The 25,836-nt window shown below is 42.3% G+C and overlaps 1 protein-coding gene across 2 annotated transcripts in view; it reads right to left on the bottom strand.

Moving 5' to 3' along the window:
• The window catches only part of P2RY14 (purinergic receptor P2Y14), a 362,563-nt gene that overhangs the window by 14,988 nt on the left and 321,739 nt on the right, over window positions 1-25,836 (bottom strand). For both annotated transcript variants that reach the window (XM_069618384.1, XM_069618385.1), the window contains exon 2: window positions 515-705. The gene's annotated coding sequence lies outside the window, so the exon portion shown is untranslated. The remainder of the gene's footprint in view (window positions 1-514; window positions 706-25,836) is intronic.

Below are 25,836 nucleotides of genomic sequence, written 5' to 3' on the forward strand. Positions count from 1 at the left end.
ACCTCGAAAAAAAATTCCCTCACCTAAATAAATGGGCCTTCAAACCCTTATCCGTGAACCGTGTCAATTCACGACTTTACAGAAAATGCTACTTATGGAGGTTTAATGGTGTTTGTTGCATGTAATGTTTTGTGCCAACGCTTGAGTAAAGCAGTGATAAAATTCCTTTGGGGGCCAAAACATGTATTCGAATATGTTATCAGCTGTAAATAACAGATATGCACAACACGCACCCATGCATAGATGCAACAAACACCATTATCCCTCCATAAGGAGCCTTTTCTGTAAAGTCGTTAATTGACACGATTTACGGATGAGGGTTTGAGGGCCATTTTTGTTTATGTGCCTGTTCCTATTTCTTGTCTCAGTCCGACCCTGGATGAGAAAAAGCAAGGAGTGTGTTTGTGAGTGTAGAGTGACGTTAACAACATCATGATTTAATGCACACAATCGCTGCAACTTATATCTTATAATTTTGTAAAAAAAACACGGATGAAAGGCAAATCACACTCACCCCATTAAATTGTCAGTATTTTTCAGAAGCAGGTAACATTGCAACATCTACACTGAAGTATCATTCCACATGTTTCCATCTGATATGAAAGATGAAAGAGAATCTAAATTCTCAACAGAGTGGTATGCATTGTCAGTCGGGCTCCAATTATTTAGATGCTGCATCTGCTTGGTCATCCTCTAAATCTGCATCTGGAGAAAAGAAACAAAGAAGTGTCAGTTTTCCAGGGTTTCTGAGCAGCACAAAAGTAAACATTGCAATTATTTTCCTTTTTAATAATGTTACAATGGTACATGACTATACACAACTCATCTGCCCATGTGAATAGCTAGATGACTCTTCTCTTAGAGCCTAATTCATGGAATTTCTGGCACGATTGAAAGTGACTTTTCACTGGTGAAAAGTAACTTTGCACTTGCAACAAACACCCTGATTCATGGAACAGTGCAAAGTGTATTTGTGCAGTGCAAAGTGACTTTGCACTGTTCCACGAATCAGGGTGTTTGCTGGCAGTGCAAAGTCACTTTTCACCAGTGAAAAGTTACTTTGCACTTGTGCAAAGAAGTCCATGAATCAGGATCTTCGTTTTTAGCCCACGTGAAGGCCCCTGCACGTTTTAGAAAGCGTTGCAAATAGCATCAATCATCATTCCCAAGCAATCTAGTTACTTTCATCCTTTTTCTTTGGGTTCATTGCTATGCGCTTTGTGCAAGTGTAGCGTACACGGGTAGGCAGAGACAGAAGGGCAGTATGTGGAGCAGTTTGAGTTCATGTTTGCCTTCTGGTGGTACCAGGCTTTTCTCATTCTTTCATTATCCTGATGTGACAGATAATGTAATGGGGAAGCATGTATGCGTCTCTCCTGGCCAGGAGTCGGGAGAGCTTATCCATCCCACTTCCCAGCCTTGTTGTTCACAGGACAGAGTGCAAAGTTTGATTTGAGAAATGTGTGCTAACCTAAGCGAATGCCCTTTTGTACTTCCTATTCAAAGTACACTGGACAGGGGGATGAGACATTCAAATTGCTTCATGTATACCCTTGTAGAATGCAGCGATTCGATTTTCCCAGTTCACCTGGGGCCTCATTATGTGTTTGGCAGTAGTTCGGCAGTAATTCTCCCAAACTACCGCCAAACTCGTTAACTGTTACCGCCACCTGGTCCGGCGGACATATTGCATTATTACAAGTGGTGGGATGGCGGCGTAAATCTCCATTTTCAGAGTTAATAGTAATCTATGGGGTTTTCGGCCGAATTACCTCCGACGGTAGTCCCGCCGTGGTAATTCCACTGAAAAACGCTGGTAGGGTGGTAGATTTGTGCTGGAGGTAAATCTTCACCCCACTGCTAATCTCGTAATTCGGTGGTGCGGGAAATTGGTGGGATTGCGGAGGGGACGGAACTACTGCCACATTTCTGCCAATTTTTCCCACACCGCCAACCTCGTAATGAGGCCCAGCAATGTATTCATACGTTGGCTTACTGTGAAAATGATTGACCGGAATTCGACCTGTCTTCCCAAAGTGATTAAACAGATATACTTCCTGTTGCTGGAGAAAAAGAGACAGCCAGAAAGTACAATGCATGACTTGACAGCTTGAAAGCCTTAGCGCCCAGTGGGGGCAGGAATCGCAGGCATTAAGTGCCTAGAAGCCCGACTCAACATTTCCTAATGCATGGGAATGCCTGCTCCCACCGGAGGCTGAACACTTTTGCAAATGTGGGGCCTAGGGCGGGGGGAAACATTTAAAAATAAAAAAAGAACAGAGAGCTCCCTTTGCATCCCCACTTCAGTGAGCGAAGAAAGTGGGTGCACGAAGTGGGAGAGGGGCGCCAAGGTGGACGAGAGGTAAGGGGCAGCAGGATGATGCAGGCTCCATTGATCTGCTCATCAGTACAGCCCGTCAGTGAGGAGGAATAGTTCCAAGAATTTCTTGCAATTCCCCAATTCTCATTGGCTTGGCCGATCCGAATGTTGGGTTAATCAAGGCAACACATTAGATTGTTATTGGGCTATGCACTATGAGATGCATTTGACCACCTGCCTGGCTGATATCATTCAGATGGTTCGCCAAAGACGTGTATTTGCATTGAGGCTAGGGACCAATAGGACATCCATGAGTTGTCTAGCACTGTTTAGGCTGTTCCTAGTGTGAATAAAGCTCCTTGAAAATATTAAAATATACCTCTGCTTTTACAAGATAACACGCATTATGATCACAACTATATCATCATCAAGTATTGAGAGAAGCTATTACAGGGATAGGCGGCTGCACTCACTGCAACAGTTCACTGTAGCTGTGAGAGACCCTGTTGAGCTAAGAAGGAATTCGGGAAAATCAATAGAGATGCTATTGTTAAACAATGGCTAATAGGTTTAACTAATGGTGTCTCACTGGCTATTGCAGGGTGACATCTAGGGGGACGAGCATGGTGGGGGGCAAGTGCCTCAACAAAACAGTGGATGATGGGGCCTGCGGAGGTGTGGCGAGGATCCCATGGTAACCCCCACTGTGTCCTATCTCAAGGAACTGATATGTGGCATCAACTTGGGATGGGGGCCCTTTAAGGGGATACTCCTTATAACAGAGGAGCAGATAACGCATGGAAATAGGGGGATCTGGCTCTCCTCAACACCAAAACACAGTGATTATGCTTCCACTGATGCTGGGGACTCTATATCTACTGCCCCTATAGTAAAGTGAAAACCAAGGTCCTGCGCAACAGCAGCACCTCGGCTTTCTTTCCATATGTACAGTAATCCAATCTAGATGTACAGAGGAAAAAAGAGTCCTCTGATATTGAGAGGAAAATGTGACAGTTAGCCGTGCATCAATTCCATGCAGTTCAGAACAGTTAGGCTTAGGGGCTCTACACTAGGGCAAAGTTAGGATGTGACAACCAGAAAGCGGACAACCCAAGATTTGGGACTAGCATGCCCAAATCCCACAATAGAGCTGTAAACCATACTCAATCATTGCCTACACCACTGCCTGAAGTAACACACCTGAAATCCCTCCCCCAAAGACTGGAAGGTTGGGCAGTTCGCGCAAGGAGCACCCAAGTGGAGGTCTCACATCAGGACTGTAAGCAAGACCAGGGGACAGAGTGCAACAGCTTGGCCCCATCCAAGTTAATGTACCTGAAGCCCCTTTCCATAGAGAGAGGCTGGAACTCAGCATTTTAATAGCACACAGCCCCAGTCTGTCACGGTGAGTGTTTCTGGTAAGAGCTGGAGACCAAAGAGTGGAGACAAGACCTTATTATTAATGTGATCTGGTATTTTCTAAGCTCTGAGACCCAGGGGTGTGTAGCACCAAATATGAAATATATTATTATTATTATTGTTATTATTATTATTATTATTTGAAGATGATTGGAGGAGAAAAAATGAGACTGCTCTTGGCCCTCCTTACTGGATGAAAGGTCTAGGAGACATGGCAACACAGAACCCTGCGTGCTGGAAGAGAGACCCAAAAGACCACAAGGCATACAGAGGATGGATTAAAGAGGCAAGGAGTGGGAGAGTGGCTGTCGAAGAGGGCGACCTTAGGCATGGGGCAGGGTAGTGCTAATAGGACCAATGCATGTGCAGAGAGGGGTAAATAATCTGAGGGTACTGGTACTGCAAAGGAGTGTGGTGCTTAGAGGAGTAAGGCAGGTGCCCGGAGGGCTGAAGTACCTGAGGGTAATAGTGATGGAGAAGAGGGTGGTCCTCAGGGGAGTGAAGCAGGTGCGCAAATGGGGGAAGAACTTAGGGTTATAGTAGTGTAGAGGATGACAGTGTTCCAAGAAGAGAAGGAACTATCCAGTCAGGTGAAGCTCTTCCGAGTGATAGTGGTGGTGAGGAGGGTAGTACTTAGGTGAGTAAAGAAGCAGAGGAAGGTAATAGTACTCGGCCACCCTTTTCATGACAGGTGATCCCAACATATCTCCTTCAGTCGCTGATTTTGGATTGACAGGGATGAAGATCAGCAGACCCCCGTCCCACAAGACCAAAACTCAAGGGAAAAGAAGGTGAAGAGTGGAGACATCACCCTACAACCCATGCCACTTTGCACTGATGTCAGCCACTGATGTTTCCTTTGCACTGACTGTGTTAAAGAACTCTTCGTTATGGCACAATATCTTGTTGGAAAGGGTTGCCAAGAAAAAGACGTGGTTAAGAATGTTATTTTGAGGCAGTATCTTTCTGGGAGGGATCCCCAGAACTTCAACGTTGAAGTGAAGGCCATTTTTAACATTTACTTTGCCCTTGAACTTGCAGTTAAATAACACAAACAGAGGCATGGTCCTTTAATCCCATCACATACTAAATGTTGACACAGGCAGTGGAGGCTGCATGAAAATTGGGCATACGAGCAGAGGTCGAGGCAGCAGGGAAGAAGCATACCAGCCTAAATCCAGGAATCCAGGAAGAAAGACTCTCAGGATGCAAGAGATGCAGGACCCGAGATGGAATGCTGCCTAAGGGGGCAACAGAACTGGAACAGAGGCACAAATATTCCAGAGGGAGAGTGATTACACATTAAGCACTGTCGAGGAAGGTCCACGGTTTTCAATAAGAAGCAGAAAGAAAGGCCAGTGGGCTGACAAGACATGTATTACTTCCTGTGCAGTGCCATTGATAACTTTAATAACCATGGATTGACAAATGTCTACGTGAGAGAGACATTCCCTGAGAATGACTACATTCCTCATGTTAAAGTCATTCTGACTCCTACCGTTTACTAACATGGAAGGTTTGGCATACATGCAAGAAAATGCTCCGTCTAGCGAAAAGGATAACTGGACAAGAAAGAGCTGTCAATTAAACAAAGATTCTCTGTGGTGAAATGACCAAGGTCAGTTAGTGGCACAACACATACTACTGTCACACCTTGTTAAGGTGTACCAAGGCCAGGCTCATTTAGGAAAGGAAGGGATAATTATATCATTGATAAGTCCTGTTTTCCTCCCTGGGTTGTCCAAAATGGCGCAGGAGCATTTTAAGTGTTGCATCACCAGCCTCCAGAACAATATGGGGAAATGGTTCCTGCCACCAAGGGAGAACATCCTTCCTTTGGTGGCCCTTTTGTGCATCTCCAGATGGATTGTCTCCAGCTGCCCATTGCAGTAACTAGCAGTAGATCCATGTGATTCTGGATGTGTTCTGTGAGGGGCTGGAGGCGTACCCCTGTTGAAAAGCAGACGCTGCAACTCTGGTTAAGATATTGGGCAGAGATTTTGTGCCCAGGTTTGGTGTACCCGTTATTACTAACAACAACCAAGGGTCACACTTTGCTAGCGATTTGGTGAAAACAATCCTGGCATCTCTGAATGTACAACACAATTTACATTGTCCACATCATCCCTGGTTATCAGGGACAGTGGAGAGGAGAAGAGGTATCATCAAAAATAAATTTGCAAAGACCTGTCAAAAGACAGGGCTGAAGTGGCCTGTCGCCGTTCCCCTTGTGATACTAAAAAGCGCCCCTAGAAAAAAAACTGGGCTCATCCCGTACAAATGTTTATATGGGCAGCCCTTAGAACTTCACTCATCTCGCCCTGTAAAATGTGTCGATGTTAGGCTTCACTTAACTGATGACCATTATTGGGGCATGTAAATTCCTTCATTTCTTCTGTCATATTTGTCAAAAACCAGGTCTAGGCAGCACTACTTAAGGAGAAAGTGTACGCTGCACACTCTGCAGCCAGGCAATTTTGTGCTCTTGAAGATCCTGCAGATGAAGTGAACTCTGGTTCCATGCTGGAAGGGGCTTTACTAAGTGTGATTGATCTCAAACTCGTCTGTGAAGGTACAGGGGCACCCTACGGGGACTCATGTGACTCAGTGCAAAAGGGCTGCAGCACCAACCAATTGAAATAGAAATGTCTGTTTTGTGTATTTCAGTTATATTAGCTTCTGTGTTGGTCTCTAATCTCTCTTCGCCTCAACAAATGCAAAGTTACATTCTAATATGGTGAGCACTTCTGAAATAGGAACATGGCTGTGGTATAGAAGACAATACGTCATTCACTAGAAGGGGGGATGTGTGGCTTTATGAGAAGTTGTGAATGTGTTAGGGATTTGTTACTGGGGTTTCTCCCACAAGCAACCATGCGTCCCAATGGGGTGCATCTCTACCCATGTCAAGCTTCCCCTAATTGGGATGCAGATGGGGATTACCCATCCAATACTGAATCACAATCCTCAAAATGGACTCCTACCCCAGACGTGAGTGAGAGGGTTCAGAGCATGAAAGAAAGTGGAGATGTTCATATAGTATCTTACCCAAAGTTTTCCATCCTGTGGCTGTACAGGGAGAGGGTAGCACAGAGGATCATAGTGCAGTGTTAGGGAAAGATGATAACAATTCCATGGAACTATAATGCTGTAAAGTAGCTACCTTGACTTCCAGGAACAGAAATGGGGTGGTAAGACTGTGTTCCACTATAACACTTGCTTGATGCTCATTGTTAGCCAGCTAAAGAATCTGACATGTACATCGATGCACTATCTGGGTTCACCTACATTCGAGGTTGCTGAGTTCATGGCAAGCATATAGATGAGTAGTCAGTCTTTGTGTATTGATACACTAAGCAAGATATATAGATCTGGGTTTCAGTGTGTTTTCTTTTTAAAACCACCTCAGTAAGAATGATTTTCACAATACCCTTTTCTGCATTTCAAGTCATAACAAAATGCCTCACTTTCACTGAGGGGGCCTCAATATGTCTACAGCAGCAATCTGGGGAATTGGGTAGGGGAAGAAAGAAAAGATAAGGAGTTGATCGAAACTGGGGTGCGGCCAATACCGTCCTTGTAGCTCTGGGTGTATATAAAAGGGAAAAGCTAAATGGCCGTGTTTGGCTGCTTAGAATGAGCAACAGGACTTATTTCTAGGGAACAGCTCAATAACACCAGTAGGAACCTCAGGAAATTGCACATAATTGGGACTCTCAGTACTCTTATGAGAGACACACTGATGCTGCTGATACATTGTGTGATGTCCTCTGGATGGATGCTGCTATAGGACATTGCCTGTGAAGAGTGCTAGGCTACCTGAATCTGGAACTCCTGAGTATCCGGGAAGATTTGAAGCATAACAGCTGAATGAGAATTCCTGTGGCTCTCTCTTTCAGAAATTGTTCTGTGAGTTCATGTATAAAATGTTTTAGAGGTGACTCTTCCAGATTTTACCCTTCATTTTCAAAGACTCTTATAGACAGGTGTTGCCTCTCTTGAAACAATTATATGTGACCCTTGGACTCATAAAAACCGCTTTCATAGTTTTCTCTACCAGAAATGTTTTAGAATTAGGATAATATACATTTTCAATTATTTACACAGCACCTTCTATGAGCATTCAGACCATTTCCGTGCAGGGAAAATGGGATTAGAACGGATGTCTTCTCGATCAAAAATGTGTACGTTGACTAGAGGTTCCCTATTCCAATCTCGAGTTGCTTTTGGTCCAATATAGCATTTATGGTTTTCTACCTTAAGCTTTTTAGGGCAGTTCCTAGAATGATATTCCTTTTCAGGGGAGTTTCTGTCTTCTTCTCATTTTAAATCTACTGAATCTTCCTATTTCACCTCTATGATCTTTTTTCAGACGCAACCTTAGAGTCAGCGAATCATGATCTTACTGCTTTAACACATAGCAGGGTTTTTCCCCATCTTGGAAATTGTCTTGAATGGCTTCTCAGTTTCAGAAGGACTACACTGTAGTGCCTGGTCCTGATCTCTCTCTTACGCCTTGGATGAATGAAAAGACTGTCCCTGATTATTTTCCATTTCCTTATCATTGCTTTTGTTCTGGCTCTGTGTCCCTTTCAGTGCTGTACCTCTAACCATCCTCATGTGCCTGGGGGTATGACTTTGCTTTTACTTTCTGCAGGGCAATGAAGGTCTGAAAAATGGCATCCTCCTATGGATCCTCCCTCTCAGGGTGTTAAGATCGTTTCCGAACCTTTCTTTTTCCATTCAATTTACCTACACAGTAAACCAGCCAGCTCAGCGTACAAGCACATATGCTTCAATGCTAAACCCACCCTTGAAGTTCTTAACCACTGACTTTAGCATTGTGGATACATAACCAAATTAGAATTAATCAGTGTTGTTCTGTTTAGGACACATATTTTTGCCTTATAGGACAGCTCTATTTTATACTTGTCTTTCCTGAAGCAAAAAGAAGCTCACAAAGATGCAACCACCAACCCATCAATTCTCACTGTAAATCACTACTCAGGAGCATTGATGCATGTTTATTGAAAAGCCTTCTACGTGTATGTGAGACTATGACAGGCTAGTTCAGCTACCAAGCACACATCTCTGGGTGTTCATCTCCATTTCAGAACCACTGCACAATGTATTGTGGATATGCAAATATATTTGTTTTCCAATTAATATTCATACCCAAAATGCATTGTTCAGTGGTTCTGAACAGGAGGTGAACTTCCAGGGATGTCGAGGTGGTGTCGCTGTAAATTGTGTAATTGTTAACTAAAGTTGCCTTTCAGTTACTCATATTTCGGGTCGAGGATTATTTTCCAAGCATTTTTGAACCCCCTATGAATTTGATGGTGTTTATTAAAATGCCTGGTGCTCCAATCACAACGCTGTTCATCTAGTGGATATAGAACTTGTACGCTTTAAATTACTGGTAGGGAAAAGAAGAATGACAGACTAAACCTTTATAACCCATGTTAACCCCATGGCCCTCATTACAAGGTTGCTGGTAAGCAGCGGGTACTTACCGTTTCCACCGCCTGATATCCCAGCAGAACAGTCCGTTCCCATTCCCATGGAGTCCAATAGGACTCTATGGGGATGGGAACCACTGAAGCAGCAGCACTGTTGTTAACTGTTGCTACCGGCAGCCTAATTCCAGACCGGCTCACTTCTAATGACCCCGATAGTGGCATTACAGCATACTTTTGATTAAGAGGGTCATTTGTATTTTTATTTATTTTATTTATTAAGCATTTTCACCACAGTGCTTTGACAAAAAATGATTACAGCAGTACAATAAAAATGACAATGGTGGTAAGATCAAAATCGAAACTAAGCAGATCAAAGAGAGAGAGAAGATGAGTTTTAGTTGAGAACAAAAAACAAGAGGAAGAGGTACGGATAGATAGAGGAAGAACATTCCAATACTTAGGTGCAAGGAGTGAACAGGAACTAAATCCGAGAAAAAGCAGAAGGTGGCTTAGGAAAAGAAAGCAGATAGAGAGATTGGGAATAAAGAGACCGAGGAGAAGTGCAGCATTCTGTGGTAATTTCATTGGAGATAACACACTGTAGAATAGCCTGTGATGGATATGAATGGAAATAAAATAAAGCCACTGGCAAAAGAACATGGTCTGGTATTAACAAAGTTCTGCTTCGATGTAACGTGGGTTTCTGCAAGTATTATCAATACGTGCTTACGGAGGATAAGAACGGATGGGGGAATGGGTAGTGGCCATGTGTCAATAGTACTGGAGGTAAACACCAGGATAGTTAAAGTAATGAGTTTCACCACTGAGGGTTATCATGGCAAGAAAATTGACTGGGTAAAATGTTATAACCATTGTGGTGCAGTGATGCCTGAAACTGAAGCACAGGAAGATTGGTAAGTATTGAACTCAGCATTAGTAGTAGAGAAGCTGAAGAGGTTATTGGTAAAGGTGTTAACGAGAATAATAGAGGAACTAGCTCTTGTTTGAAATAAAAACAGTATAGGACACCAGAGGTACCATGATTAAGTGTGCAGTAGCTGTGCAAGAAAGGAAGAGGACGTGGAGGAAAGCATTGGAAAATGGAGGATGTGTTGGAGTGGAGCATAAAGGGGCAAAACTGGCAGTGCAACGAATGATCAGGAAACAGAAAAGGGAGTATTGGAGGACATAGGGTGGTACTTTGTAATGGAGACATAAGCATCAAAGAGGTTTTGGTGAAATCTAAAAAGTATGATGGGACAGTCAAGAAAAGGAGTACAAATCCCAATTATTGAAGAAAATGGATGTGTCATGCAGGATGATTACAGTAAAGCAAATGCTTTGGGAGAACATTTTGCAACTCTTATGTATTTATTTATTTGAATTTGTAGAGCGCGCAACAGCTCAAGAGCATCGTGGCGCTGGTTACATAATGGGGTGAGCAACTTAGTTACATAAGTAGCAGTAAAAAGAGGTCACAACTTAGTTACAAGGAACAGAAAACAAAATTGAGTTACAATGTTCAAAACAGCGATGAGTATTTATGGAGGAAACAGACAGTTTGTATCTTTAATTAATAAGAGCAGTTTTGAGCTTTTTGCTAAAACCAAGGAGGGACGTTTCTGCTCTAAGTTTAGAAGGGAGCGCATTCCATAACTTGGGGGCTAGGTATGGGAAGCCTATTCCTCCAGCTTTGGCTCTGTGGATGCGTGGGATGGTAAATTTGTGTAGTAGGTTCTAGTGGGCCTAGTTGAGGTGGGTCTAGATATAGTGTCTGAGAGGTAGGATGGTGCAGTGACGTTGATGCATTTGTGTGCAGTGGTGAAAATTTTAAATGTGATGCGGTCTATGACTGGGAGCCAGTGTGCATCTTTTCTAGCTTGCGAGATGTGATCTCTTTTTGGTATGCTTAGGGCTGCTCTTAGTGTGTTATTTTGAGTGGTTTGGAGCCTGTTTATGTTTTTTGTGGAAGAGCCAGTGAGTAGAGCGTTGCAGTAGTCAAGCTTGGCTCCTATAGTAGCTCTAGCTATAGAGAGGCAGTTGACCTTGGTTAGGAATGGTTTGACGGCGCTGATGAGTTTCGTGCTTGGGCTGAGGCAGAAACTATAGCGCTAACTTGCTTGTTCATGGACAGCGTGGCATCTAGATGCACCCCTAATGTCTTAACAGATGATAGCACTGGAATGGTACAATTGTCGATGTTGAAATTAGCGTAGAAATAGTCTAGGTTGGCTAGGGTGGATTTTTGGCCAAGGATGAGGATCTCGGTCTTATCCCCATTGAGGCAGAGGCCATTGGTGGCCATCCATGCTTGTATGGTGGTGTAGATTTGTTGAAAGGTGTTGGCATCTTGGGAGTATGAACTGCTTAGGAGAAGGAGCACTTGGGTGTCATCAGCATAGTTAGTGTATGCAATCCCAAGTGCATCCAGTCTGTCAAAGAGAGGCTTAGTGAAGAGATTGTACAGCGTGGGGGTAGTACATGATCCCTGCGGTACGCCACAGTGGATGATGGTGGGCGGAGGATGAGCTGTGTTAGAAAAGACTTTCATTGCTCTCCCCTCTAGGAAGGAGGTGATTCAGGTAGCAGCGTGCTTGGAGAAGTGAGCATCATGGGTGAGATGTGATGTGAGAGTTTTGTGGTCCACAAGATCGAACGCTGCAGAAAGGTCAAGAAGGAGGAGGAGGGCAGGCTTGCCATTGTCTAGGATTTGAGTTATTTGATTTTTAAGATCTAACATTGGGGTTTCCGTGCCGTGCCCCTTGCGGAAACCTGACTGCCTTTTGCCTAGGATGGAGTTGGTTTCTAGGTAGAGTTGGATCTGGGTGTGAGCAGCTTTGTCTAGTAGTTTGAGTAGGAATGGGACGGTTCTTATAGGACGGTCATTGTTAGGTTGGGCGGGGTCCAGTGTGGGTTTTTCTAGGAGGGGGTGTACCCATGCCTCCTTAAGGCTGTTAGAGACAATGCCTGATTTAAATGAGACATTCATGAAAGCGGTAAGGAGAGGGGCCAGTGACTCAGCACAATCCTTAATAATATTGGGGGGGCATACATCGCCCTTACATTGCGATGATTTGAGATGTTTAAGAATGTCAATGACTTCTGTTTCCGTAATTTCTTTAAAAGCGAATTTGGGAAAATTGGTATTTTTGCTGCTGTGTGGGGACCGAACTGGCTGACCTTTATTCTGATTGAGAAGGGTTTGGTAATGTGATAGAATTTTGTTCTGTAGTGATTCCATTTTTTTTAGCATAGCAGTTTGTATACTGTTACACTATGCTTCATCCTTAATAATTTCGTCCTTAGAGATCGAAGGGTCAATGAGTTCCTTAAAGATGGTGAAGAGTTCTTTAGATTGGGAGTTGGCTTGGGCTATTCGGCTATTGTAGACTTCTGATTTGGCTATAAAGATGGCTTCTTTGTATTTCTTAGCACTTTTTTTGAAATTTCTTTGGCTGTGACAAAGGGGTTAGTCTGCCAGTCTTTTAAGGACTGGTGTTTGACGTTACATAGGTGTTTAAGCTCTTCCGTGAACCAGGATTTAGAGTGTAGAGATTTTTTTTCCTTCTTCTCTTTAATAGGGGCGACCAAGTTGACTGCTTGGGTGATAGTGTCCTTGAATATATCAGCTAAGACATTAGGGTCTTGAGAGAAGGGAGGAGAAAGGCAAGGGATGTCGAGATGGGAGCAGAGGTTGTCTGCAGTGAGCTTTTTAGTACTTCTAACTAAAGTGGCAGGGGCAGAAGTGATGATTTTGGTGTTTGGAGCTGTGGGTACAGTGAATTCTATAAAGGTGTGGTCTGTCCAGGGAAGGGCTGTGTTGGAAGTAATATTAGAGCTACAGTTGTGGTCAACCACCCAGTCAAGGGTGCGGCCTTTGATGTGGGTGGGGGTGGTGATTTTATGGGAGTGGCCTAGGTCTAGCAAATCTTTGGCCACGGAAGAGGTAGATTTATCAAGAGGGTCAGAATATCCTAGGTTGAGGTCTCCTATGAGTACGTTTTTTGTGGATTTCTTAATATTTTCACTGAGTAGGTGCATGATTTGTCCTTGGAAATCGGCCATAGGGCCTGGTGGTCTATAGATAACGTGCATATTTATGGTACTTTTGCGTGATAGGGATAGTTTAACTGATAGTATGTCAGCATTACCCTCCCAATTGTGGGGTGTGATCCTGAAGGCAAGTGCCTCTTTGAAGATCAAGGTGACCCCGCCTCCTACTTTGGTGAGTCTATCCTGTCTGAGGATATTGTATCCAGGAGGTAGGGTTAATGCTATAGTTGGGCCAGAAGCCTCAAGAAGCCAGGTTTCAGTAATGGCTAAGATATCCAGATCCTGGCTTAGGATGAGGTTGTTAACTTCAGTGACGTGAGCAGTGAGAGAGCGGACATTAAGCAGGGCACATTTATAATGTGTGGTATCGTTATTTTTGTTAAATTGGGAGTGTTTTTTGGTTTTAGGCGTGGACTTTTGATGTTTGCTGGGATAACGTTTGGTGTTAGGGTTATGGTGTGGCCTGGTGCTGCGAGTGGTGTTGTGTGCATTTGACTGGACACGGTTTCATTTGCCATTGGTGCGAGATCCTAGTCTGAGGTTCCTCCAGAATATATGCATTGGGCAGGAGTTGAAGTGCACGGTAAGGGTGTGAGATCTTAGACTGAGGAGTCTGGAGTGGCAATTAGGCAAATTCGTGAGGGAGGAAGTGGTGTAGGGCGTGGGACTGTTGGGCTCGAGGATGTTGGTCATGGTGGTGTTGTTGCAGCTGAAGGGGTTGTCCTGGTTGAGGGGCTAAGCATGGCAGGGAACAGTAATGTGTTGGAAATTATCTGTGTACATAACATACTAAGGTAGTGTGGTATACATGCTAAGCCTAGAGTATAACAGAGGTATTCCTGGGTTTGTGGTGGCTGAGTTAGGCCGGAGCGATGAAGGAGTCGGGCTGGTCAGGGATACATACGCAGTGAGCAGAGGGCTGGTTCAGCAGCACAAAAGGCTAGTTATTGATCAAAACAGTCGGAAAGATCATTGAGCAGAATCTAACCATCTCATAGAAGGATCAGCAGGCAGAAACACTACACATAGTTGGCAGGGGCAGGGGGCCGCCTTACAATGTATCATTTATCAAAGGCAACAGATTGACCAGCTGCAGCATATGAGCTGAAAGCAGCTATCAAAAGGCAATGCACATAGGGCAAAATGCAGCTATCAAATGGCAATGCACATATGGGCAAAATGCAGCTATCAAATGGCAATGCACATAGGGCAAAATGCAGCTATCAAATGGCAAGGCACATATGGGCAAAATGCAGCTATCAAATGGCAATGAACATATGGGCAAAATGCAGCTATCAAATGGCAATGCACATAGGGCAAAATGCAGCTATCAAATGGCAGGCATCTATGGGCAAAATGCAGCTAACAAATGGCAGACATCTATGAGCAAAGTGTAGCTATCAAATGGCAGGGCACATGTGGCAAAAGTCAGCTATCAAATGGCAGGCACATATGGGCAGAAAGCAGCTATCAAATGGCAGGCACATATGGGCAAAAAGCAGCTACCAAATGGCAGGGCACATACATACATATATATAGTACACAGTGGGCACATCAGGCCAAACGGGCTAGTGCACATAAGCAGCTCTGGGCAGAGTTGGTATGTATCAACTGGGTGGCAATGTATGTTCAGGGTGAATGGCCCTAGGGTGTAGAGTTGGCTGGTTAGTATATATGCATCACAGCTAGCTGTTATATTTCAGTGTCACCTTCCGAGGGGCAACGCACACCCGCGTGAGGGCGGCCATTTGGGAACGATGTGTCTCGGGGGAGAGCAAGTATAGCGCAGAGCTCACCACTCAGAAATGGTAGGTGATCTGCATTAAGTAATGAGAACGGGCGAGAAGGTTGATGGCGGGATGATAATAGTGCGTATGCCCTTGGGTTTACCTTGAAAGTCAGTGGGTGATCGATGAAGCGGTGCTGCTGCCGCTTCAACTCTCCATTGCACGACTAACTCGTCCCCGGAAGCTTGTCACGAGAGAAGAATGTGATAGTCGTAGAAAATGTCGAGGAATGGGCGAATTGTATGGAGTGAGTGAACTAAGGAAAATCTTGCATAGGTGTAGGGTATGTAAGGATATTTGGCATGTTACAGCACAGAGTACAGCACTACTGCACAAGTAGCATTACAGCGCTACTGCACAAGTAGCATTACAGCACTACTGCACAAGTAGCATTTTTTTTTTTGCAGCACCACCACAAGGGTGCGGTGCATTGCTATATGGGTTAGCAGATTAACAAGGAAAGACAGACTATTCAGTCAAAAAACGATTTTAACATATAAGATGCAAAGCTATTTTTACAGTTAAAAGCACACGTGTTCATTTAAAAATGCACACTATTTTTCACCTGAAATGCCTATATTGCTAGAGACACATTTGAAAATTAACAGCTAACATATTAACCATTAACCTGACTAATAAAACCTTATTTTATTATAACTCACTAATAAAATGTGTTCTCTACTGCAGAATTAGGCATATTTTGAAAACCAGTTAAATGAGTGTGCAGATTTTTCCTCTCTTCTCTGCATGATTATCCGTGTTGTTGTGCACAGTAACTGCAGGAGGAAGGAAGTCAGATTTGCAACAATTGCAAATGTATAAGCGAAGCTATTGTTTAAAAGTAGGAGGATGAGAGATGATGGATTTCATTGGAACACGTCATAAAGAGGGCTGAGAGGAAAGTTTTAGTGGGCAGTAGCAGGGAAAAAGACGGGGAGACATCTTTCTGCACTACTGGGGAGAAGACCTGGCTGTGGGGGTGTCCTGCTGCAGTCGAGACTGGGGAAAGCTGAAAGAATTACCTTTCCACTGGCAGAGGCAGTCCTATCTGAAAAAGCTGAGAATTCCAGGCAATGACTCCGGCTTGAGAAGGCAAGCGTTCCTTTTTGTTGGAGTTAAGCCAAGAGAGCCACATTCACAGAGAGAAGACTCTGAACAGATAAGGTAATTACCTAACTGGGGGAGCTGTGTGTGTGCACGAAAGTATGCAGTCAGTGTAGAAAAATGAAAGTCTCGTGCGTGTCTTAATCAAGTGCTAATGTTGCAATTTAAGTTCTGTTCTCCGCCACTATAATTGCAGTGTGTCATTGAAAATGCTTTGATTGTTCCCTTTTATTGCTGTGAAGAATGAGATCATGTCTAAATGAAAATTTTATAATACAGAAAATATTTGAAAACAGACGGGTGGTTTATTTTCTATTTACCATTACAATGCCAATGATGTGGGGAGATTTTTAAACAGTGCAATGGTCATTTTAAGACAGATGTGTGTATGTCAGAATCAGTATGAATAATTGTGAGTGACTGTAGTATAACTTGTTGGAGGTACATGAGCCAACGGGAAGAGAGACTCTCTGAACATAGCTCCCTACCGTATATAAGGTAGTGGAAATTACCACAAGACTACCACATATAGCTCTCTGTCGTAAATAAGTCAGTGAGTTTGCCCATGGTGGCGCACCAACACTATCACTGGAAATTGTGGTTTCCCTAGAATGCAGGTCTGAGGTCTCTCTAGTGATCACACGAAAAATCTAAGCGAAGATAAGGGATTCTGGACATTGGGGCCACAAATAAAACAAGGGAATTATGCTCACCAAAATACCACCAACCACGTATACCAAATATGCAGGTCTGGGTGCTGAAATAATGCATGTCCATTGTATTATTGTTGCACATGGCCAAATCTGAATACAAAGAGTGATTATTGCTAAGTTATTTCTCGGCGGTAATAAAATACCGTCAGGCCCCAAATCTCCACAAAATACCCTACATATTTATGGTGCGTTGGCCGGGAAAGTGATCATAGAGTACCTACTGGGCGTGGCAAGCGTGTCTCACACTGCCATTTGCACATTAAAGGGAACCCATTTTATAATAGCAGTGTGCCACTAAAAACGAATTTCAGAATGTCACAAAGGGAAACCACATTCTCAGATCTAGTGCAATATTTAGAGGCAAAGTTATTTGCACATGGGAATTGGTCTTCGAACAGTACCTTAGAATGGAGTAACCGCATTCAGGGTGAGGTGCAGAAAGAAAAACTAGACAATATTTTTGCAGAAGGCAGCATAATTCAGGTCTGCCTTACAAGATTATTGGATGCAGCCGATAAAAGTGCAGAGAAAGACTGTTTAATACGGCTATGCGGCAAAATATGGTTTATTTTAAACAAGTCACTGCGAATGCAAGAGAATGATACTCAGCTAATTAACAGGTTAAAGACTGAATTAGATGGGGCAAGTAAAAATCAGGAAATGTTGAGAGCAGAATTGGATGTATGCCAAAAAGACATGCAATTAAAATGCAGAGACTTTGATACTCAGTTATCCAAAAGCAAGAAACAATTTGAAGATAGTGAGCAAGAATTGACACACTTAAAAGCCTTAGTGGATCACATTAGGCAGGATAAAGATGAGGTTGTTTCAGAAATGCAGATTTTACAAAAAGAACATTGCGAAAAAGAAGGTGATCTCCAGAGTGTAGAACAAGAAATGATTAAAATGATCCAAGAAAGAGACAAGAGAAGTAAAGAGTTCAATGAATGCCAAATGCAAATGTGCGATATGCAGGAGGCAATTAATAAAATGAGTGATGAAAATAATTATTTGCATGATGAAGCCAACAGACTCCTTAAAAAGTGTAAGGACTTAGAACAGCAAATGTGCATTCCCAGGTCCCAGGAGAGGCGGCAGGGTACCACATTCAATGGAGTGGAGGTGAATTCTAGCTCTGCCCAAAGAGCTAGTGCCCCAGTGACTGGGCCGGTGACTGAACTTGGTTGCAGCGCCCTTGGGGGATTTGATACTCCCATTGGGGGCAGCCACCAATCTCATACACCTGAAAACAGGATTGAATCACAAAATAGTGCAATTCCATGCATTGCAACAAGTAGCCCCATAAAAATAATGAAATCCATTAAAGCCCTGATCAAACCATTTAAAAAGGGAGGTGAATGCTGCATTGAGGATCACTTAGAAGCGGTGCATGACATTTTTAAAGCGCTCCAGATACCTAAGGAACAGTACAGACAATATTTTCATTTAACTTTAGATGCCCCGACGGCCAGCATCATAAGGGGATTAAATGAACAGCAGAATATGACATGGCTGGAGTTTGAAAAAGAAATTAGGCGTCATTTTTCTCCTTTTCAGTCATTGCAGGAGGCAAAGAAAGTCGCGTACACTATTACTGCTGGACCTAATACATCACCTCGCCAATTTTTACAAGACTTAAAAAGAGCATTCTCTCGCTTTGATGTATCTTTTGACTCAAATTCCAATGAGTTTAAAACCGCATACTTCTATGGGCTACAGAAAGACATCATATCCCAATTGGTCCGTGAATTTGACCGTGACAAGTCCCTTGAATGGATTGTACATCAAAGCACCAAGCTATATGAGGTACTCTATTGTCAGGGTAGAGAAAGTGATAAAATGAAAGATACCAGGCCTAAATCTAAAGAACCCTCAGCCACAGTAATGGAAATCAGGTCAGCCAAAATGTCCCTTGAGTCTGCTCAAAGCCAAGGTAAAAATAATGTGACACCTGAACAAAGGGGTAATCAACAAAGATCGCCATTTACTGTACCAATATTCCAATCACATGATCCTAGTAATAGAGAGAGCTACATCAGCCCTAGATATTTAGGAGATAGACCCCGGGTAAGATACCGGTCTGATATGGCAGGTATGAACAATAACCAGAGACAAAATCAAGATCAAAGAAATGATGGTCCCTACCAGTCATTGGGGACACAGAGCAGATTTGATCCCAGCACCATGATATATGGTCATCAGGATAGGCCCCGATATGTGGATCGATTTACTGATAATGGAAATCAATATAGGGGCCAGTACCCACAATCTGAGAGACAGGACATGAAGCAAAACGTGAACTACAGTCCACGCCAGTACAATGATTCCCCACCAGGGGACTATAATCAAAGGATGGGTGCAACCCGCTCCCCTCCACAAATGAATCAAGAGTTCAGAAACCATCCCAACCGGTATCAATCACCTGAGAGGTATCAGAATAGATCCAATCAGGGGGAAAACAACCAATATCGACCTAGGCCACAGAAAGAGGATCCTAGAGAGGTGGAAAGGTTCCAATGCCTTGAGGCCCAAGTGAAAATGTTAGCTGAGCAAATAGGAAAGCTCTATACAGCGCAAAAACAACCTTCCAAAGAGGGGGCTGATGGCCATAGCAATGACCGGGGGGCTTCCGAAAAGTGACTAAGTACTCATGATAACTGCAGTGCCAAAATGACAGATAGCTCTGATATAATTTTGCATAACGACTCTGAGATGTCTAATGGATTAAAAATGAAAGTACCAGTAAATGAAATTGTGACAGAAAGTGCAAATACTTCTAAAAAAGAGGTACGGTTTAACTTAGAGCTAAATAAAACAGTAAAGATTTGCACAAATGAAAAAGAAACATTAGGAATTCCAAAAGAACAAAGGGACAGATTTAAGAAAAATGACTCATGCATGGGGAATACCAGTGAACAGGGAGTAAGTGGGGATGCCATAGCTCCTTCCCTGGGCAAGCAAAACAATTACCAAACACAGACAGAAAAAGGAAATACTCACAAGGAGGGTACAAGTCAATCACCTGAAAAATTCTTTGAGCCACATATTTTTGAAGAGGCTGAAAGGGCTGGTATTACACTAAATGATCACAAATGCACAGAATTAAAAAATGAGGACAAATTGCTGAATGATGTTGTGACACATGTTCAGTTGGAAGGTTGTAATGTGGTCTCTGATGTTACCCAGATGGATGGGCGAACGGTGGCCACACTCCAAAAAACCTCTGAACATGGAGAAATGAATAAAATATCTCGCACAGAAATGGGTAAAAAGGAGGGAAAAATGTCTTTTCATTTACCAATGTGCTTAGCCAAAAGTGAAAAAGACCTGAGAAAGGTGAGCCCTGAAATCAGTAAGAATTCACATTTCTTATGTGTATTAGAGGAAGTTGAGGACAGATATTATGCACCCATCACTGTAGAAGAAAAATGCCACACCTTTGCTATGATTGACACTGGCGCACAGGCCACAATTATGTCCAAGGAGCTGGTAAAGAGTATCAATGAAGGGAGGCCTCCACAGAGTCAGATCACAGTGAAGGCAAATCAAGGCCCAGTGCATAACTTTAATGGGGAGGAGGTGCCCATCATAGGTGTAACTGAGGTTGACATAAAAATAGGAAAGCACAGAATGAAACAAGAGGTATTGATCACATCTATTTGTGAAATTCCATTTCTGATGGGGACAGATTGCCTGAAAAGATTGTCTCCTCTCATAGATGGGGTGAATGGAGTGCTGTGGTCCTTAACCAAAAAACCATTGAGGCCTAAGAAACTAAAATCACAAAACAGCAATATAAAAGAATGTCACACCGTTGCCAAAACAAATGATGCTGTGGAGGTATATCTCCAGAATAGCTGCATACCTAGTGTCACTGTTATATTAAGGTGTCAAGACAAAGATCAGAGCGACAATGAAAAACTACCTGTACAAATATACTTGGACCCAAGGAAAGATTGGCAGACTGCCATAGACGAGCACACATTACGTTTCTATTTAAAAGAGAATACATGCAAACAGAATATTGTTCCTAAAACAGATTCAGAAAAACACATTACCACTCTGGCAGAGATACACATGGAAGATGAGCAACCATGGGTTCACGCTGGTATAAATGATTATCTTAAAACAATAAAAGCCACTTTAGCGCTTGAACATGAAAGGAGTTTCATTAATGAGAAATTGTTGCAAAAAATTATGGAGAGGGAAGAAATCCCGAAATTTAGGATTAAAAACCAATATGTTTCTGGGTTGGACAGTCCAGACTTTGAAAACCGAATTACAGGCAGATGCATGCTTAAAATTAGCATTGGGCAGAAAGCAATTTACCATAATGTATGGATAGTGAGTGGAGCACAAAATGAATTTTACATGGGCAATGACATCATGCACAGAATGTGTATGGTGTTAGATTTCCTTAATCAAAAAATATGGTCACGCCTAGGTGGGCCGGCGCCTGAATTTGGAGACAAAAGAAGGGCTTATCATTGTGCACAACTAGTTCCTTATGCAGTCGAATTACAGATGAGGAAAAATACTATTGTTCCTGCATTTACAAAACAGTTTGCAATAACACTGAAATGCAAAAATGGACAGCAGATGAAAGGCTCTGATGCATTTGTATGCCTGAATGAATCCATAAAACAGCAAGGCCTGGATTATGAATACATTCCATTGGTAGACATTGGTGAGGGATCTGTAAAAATCATGGTAAATAATAAAGGTTGTCAGGACGTTCATTTAGAGGAAAACTCCCCATTAGGAATGGCCATACAAAAATCACATTATACGGCAGATTTAAATAACATGGTGATTGGGAATATTCCTGAAAAATATGTAGATGCCAAGGGCGAGTTACCAGAACACCTGGACTCTCAGCCCAAAGGAATATTTAAAATTCATTCTGTGTATCCTTATGATTCAAATGAGACAGTGTGCTGCCATCAAGAGGATTGCATAATATTTAATTTAAATGAAAATGAAACAGGAAATCAGCCCATTGAAGTGGAAGCTGATCTGCCAAAATATTTGAAAGTGGCAGCTCTACAAAAAGACACAGCCACACAGTTAGAGGAAAGCGCTGAGATTCCTTTACCAGAAGAGTTTCCAGAATTTTCCAGAATGGTAGAAGAGCAGATCTCCTTAGCGGATGCATGTAACAGCGATGAGGATCGACGCAATCTGAGGGAAATATTTATGGAGTTTAAGGATGTATTTGCAAAAGATGCTTATGATTGTGGTTTAACTGATTTACATGTGGCCACACTACCAGAAGGTTGTAGCAGAAATCCAGTGTTTGTACGCCAGTATAGACTACCGCTGGCATGTTTAGAATCATTGGCAGAGATTATTAAAAATTTGGAATCACGGGGAATAATTAGGCCCATTCATAGCACATCCAATACGCCTATTTTAGGTGTGTTAAAGCCAAATGGTCAATGGCGGCTGTGTGCAGACTTAAGAGAGTTAAATAAAAGAGTACCAGTATCTAGATGGCCACTACCATTCATTGATCAGGGCCTAGCTCAGATACATGGTTCAAATGTATTTACCACGTTAGATCTCACATCTGGATATTGGTGTGTGCCATTGGCAGAGGAGATACAACACCTATTTTCCTTTACATTTGACAGGACTCAATATGCCTGGCTTAGAGCTCCGTTCGGGTACATCAATAGTGGGAGTGAATTTGGCATATTTTTGAGAAAGGCCATGCCGGATGCAGCGGAAAGAGGGACAATAGTTTATGTGGATGATGTCTTGATAAAAAATGAAAACCTTAAAAGCCATCTTGATGAAATAAGACATGTGCTTGGCCAATTGCAGAAAGCAGGCGCCAAAGTATCTTTACAAAAAGCACAATGGTGCAAGAAAAAAGTGAACTTTCTAGGGCATGAAGTGACTGAACATGGGCTAAATCCACAAAGGAAGAAAATAGAGGCCATACAAAGATTAAAAGATCCTAAAAATGTGAAAGGAGTAAAAAGTTTATTAGGGATGACAGGCTATAACAGAAAGTTCATTGAGAATTATGCAGAAATCACTCAACCATTGACTAAACTGCTTAAACTAAATACTCCCTGGAGATGGGAAAGAGAGCAGTCTGATGCAGTGGCTAGATTGAAGGAATGTCTTGTAAAGGCACCATGTTTAGCATACCCCATAAAGGACAGGGATTTCTTTATAGAAATAGGCTTTTCTGAACATTGTATGTCAGCAGTGTTATCACAAAAACACGATTTGAATCACAAAACCATTGCATATGCAAGTAAGGCATTTTCCCAAGTTGAAATGAAATTTAATGGATGCGAAAAGGCCCTATTAACCACTGTGTGGGCGCTACAACATTTCCGCCCCATTGTTCAGGGAGAAAAGGTGATTATTGAAACAAATCATCAACCTTTGCAATTTTTAGAGAGTAAAAGAATTAGATCAGGCAATCTAGCGCAATCCAGAATCACTTCATGGACGCTGGCATTACAAGGTTTTCCCGTAGAAGTAAGATATGGACAAAATAAAAAGAGCCCAATAGCTCAAGGGTTAGCTGACTTACATGACTGTGCAGCTGAACAAATAACAAATGAAATGGATGTGGAAGCTAGTTTACAGGAATTTGAACAATCACCACACAAAGCTTTTGATGAAAAAACATGCAAGGATTTGCCAACTGTATATGTGGATGGTTGTGCTTTTCACATTGAAAATGACAGTAATAAACAATTAGTGGCAGGAATAGGAAATGTCTGGTTGAAATGTGAAGGCGTTCCTAGTATAGGGATGAGGATTGGAGATAGGAGCAGTCAGGTGGCGGAATTGGCAGCCATCTATAAAGCAATTGCGACTGCAGTTGATAAAAAGTTCAGTGAAATTGTCCTGGTGACTGATTCTGACTATGCACGGAATAGCTTTGTGGAATATTTGCCTGGTTGGAAAGCAAGAGGCATGGTTACATACAACAAAAAGCCACTTAAACATGGAAAAATGATACAAGCCATAGACAAATTGGTGTCAGAAAATAATTTAACAATATACTGGAGAAAAATTCGTGGGCATTTAAAAACACCAGGAGAGGATAAGGAGGGAAATGATAAGGCAGACCATCTGGCTAAGATTGGGGCTGTGATGGGAGAATTGCTACCTATTGATTATTTAATGGGTGAAATACAAATTGATGCAGTCACACGTTCTAAAGCACCAAAGGAGGTAGATCAACCGGTGGTGCAGTGGAGTCATGACACGCCAGACCAAGATTTGATTGAGGCACAAAAGAATGATCAAATTTTGGGAATCTATTATAATCATTTGATAGATCCTGAACAAAATCCTTTAACAGAAAATGATTGCATGGGAAAAGAAGAATTGAGGGTGTTATTAAAGAACAAAACACGAATTAGATTACAGGATGGACTCATGATTAGAGAGTCCATAACAGGGCAAATACAGTGGGTAGTACCCCTTTCATTCAGAGGACTAATGCTACACCATGCACACGATGCCATAACTGCAGGCCATAGAGGTTCACAAAAGACATTAGAAATACTAAAAGATTATGCTTACTGGCCACATATGTCCCAAGATGTGGAATTATATACTAGAGGATGTCTAGTATGCGCCCAATTTAAACCTGCTTCACCAATGCATAGAGCACCATTGATGAAAAGAGGCCTAACTCTCCCATGGTCAGATTTGCAAATAGACTATGTAGGTCCTTTAAAAAGGTCGAGCAGGGGACACCGCTATATTTTGAGTGTGGTATGTTTGATGTCAAAATGGATTGAGTGCATTCCCGCACCAGATTGTAGTGCGCAAACAGCAGCCACATTGCTGGTGAACCATGTGTTCTCAAGGTTTGGGTTGCCACAAAGAATTGAGTCAGACAGAGGAAGTCATTTCACAAGTACTCTAATGAGTAAGGTATGGCAAATACTAGGTGTGAAAAGGAAACTACATATCGCATATCGGGCGGCGTCTTCAGGTACAGTTGAAAGAAGCAATAGGTCTGTTGTGGACATTTTAAAGAAATTTGTGGCAGAAGCAGGTTCCAGCTGGGATTTGCGTTTACCATTGGTTTTGATGGCAATCAGGTCGACTCCTGCCAAAGCAACAGGTGTTAGCCCCCATGAGGTCTTAACAGGTAGGAAAATGGTGTTACCACAACACCTACTATACAGAACACATGAGCAAACTCTAGTGAGTGCATCCACAGTTCATGAATATATTGATGAACTGAGGAGGCATTTGCAACATGCATTTGCTTTTGTGCAGAGAAATCTGGAAAGAGCTGCTGACAGTGCTAAGTCATATTATGACAAAAAGACATCAGTAAAGGAATACAATGTAGGGGATCGGGTGTACAAATTTCATTTTGGAAAAAGTAAACAGAAAAATTCTAAATTTCTGGCAGCCTGGCAGGGGCCATTCCGAATTATAGATAAAGTCTCTCCTGTAGTGTATAAAATTTTGAAAAATGAAGGTGAAACAGCAATAGAGCAGTTTGTCCATGTAAATCAAATCAAACCATGCCATCCCAGACATGAGATCAGGCAGCTTGAGCAGGTGGAAACGGATAGAGTCCCTTGAGAAAATAAATGGGTGTGATCAGGAGGCAGTGACAAAGAAGTTAAAAAAAAGTTGATTGTTATGATGGCACATAAACACTGTAATATATGTGAAAATATATAATATAAATAAATAAATAAATAAATAAATAAATAAATAAATAAATAAATGCACATATAACGGAAGCTCGTGGTTGGTGTGCAGAGAGAAAGTGTATTAAATATTGAATGCTGTTTTATATGTGTTTGTTTTCTTTTAACTTGTGTTTAATTTCAGAAAAAAGAAAAAAAAACGAAGTATTTTTACCAAGCATGTTTTATTTTTGGCAAAAGGATGAAGTTAGTATTGTGCTATGTACTTAATCTGTTTATTTTCTATTTTGATTTAGACAATTAACATTATTTGATCGGAGGTTCCGG

Source organism: Ambystoma mexicanum, chromosome 10 (assembly GCF_040938575.1).
Source record: "Ambystoma mexicanum isolate Mex_15411 chromosome 10, UKY_AmexF1_1, whole genome shotgun sequence".
Classification (NCBI taxonomy): Eukaryota; Metazoa; Chordata; class Amphibia; order Caudata; family Ambystomatidae; genus Ambystoma; species Ambystoma mexicanum.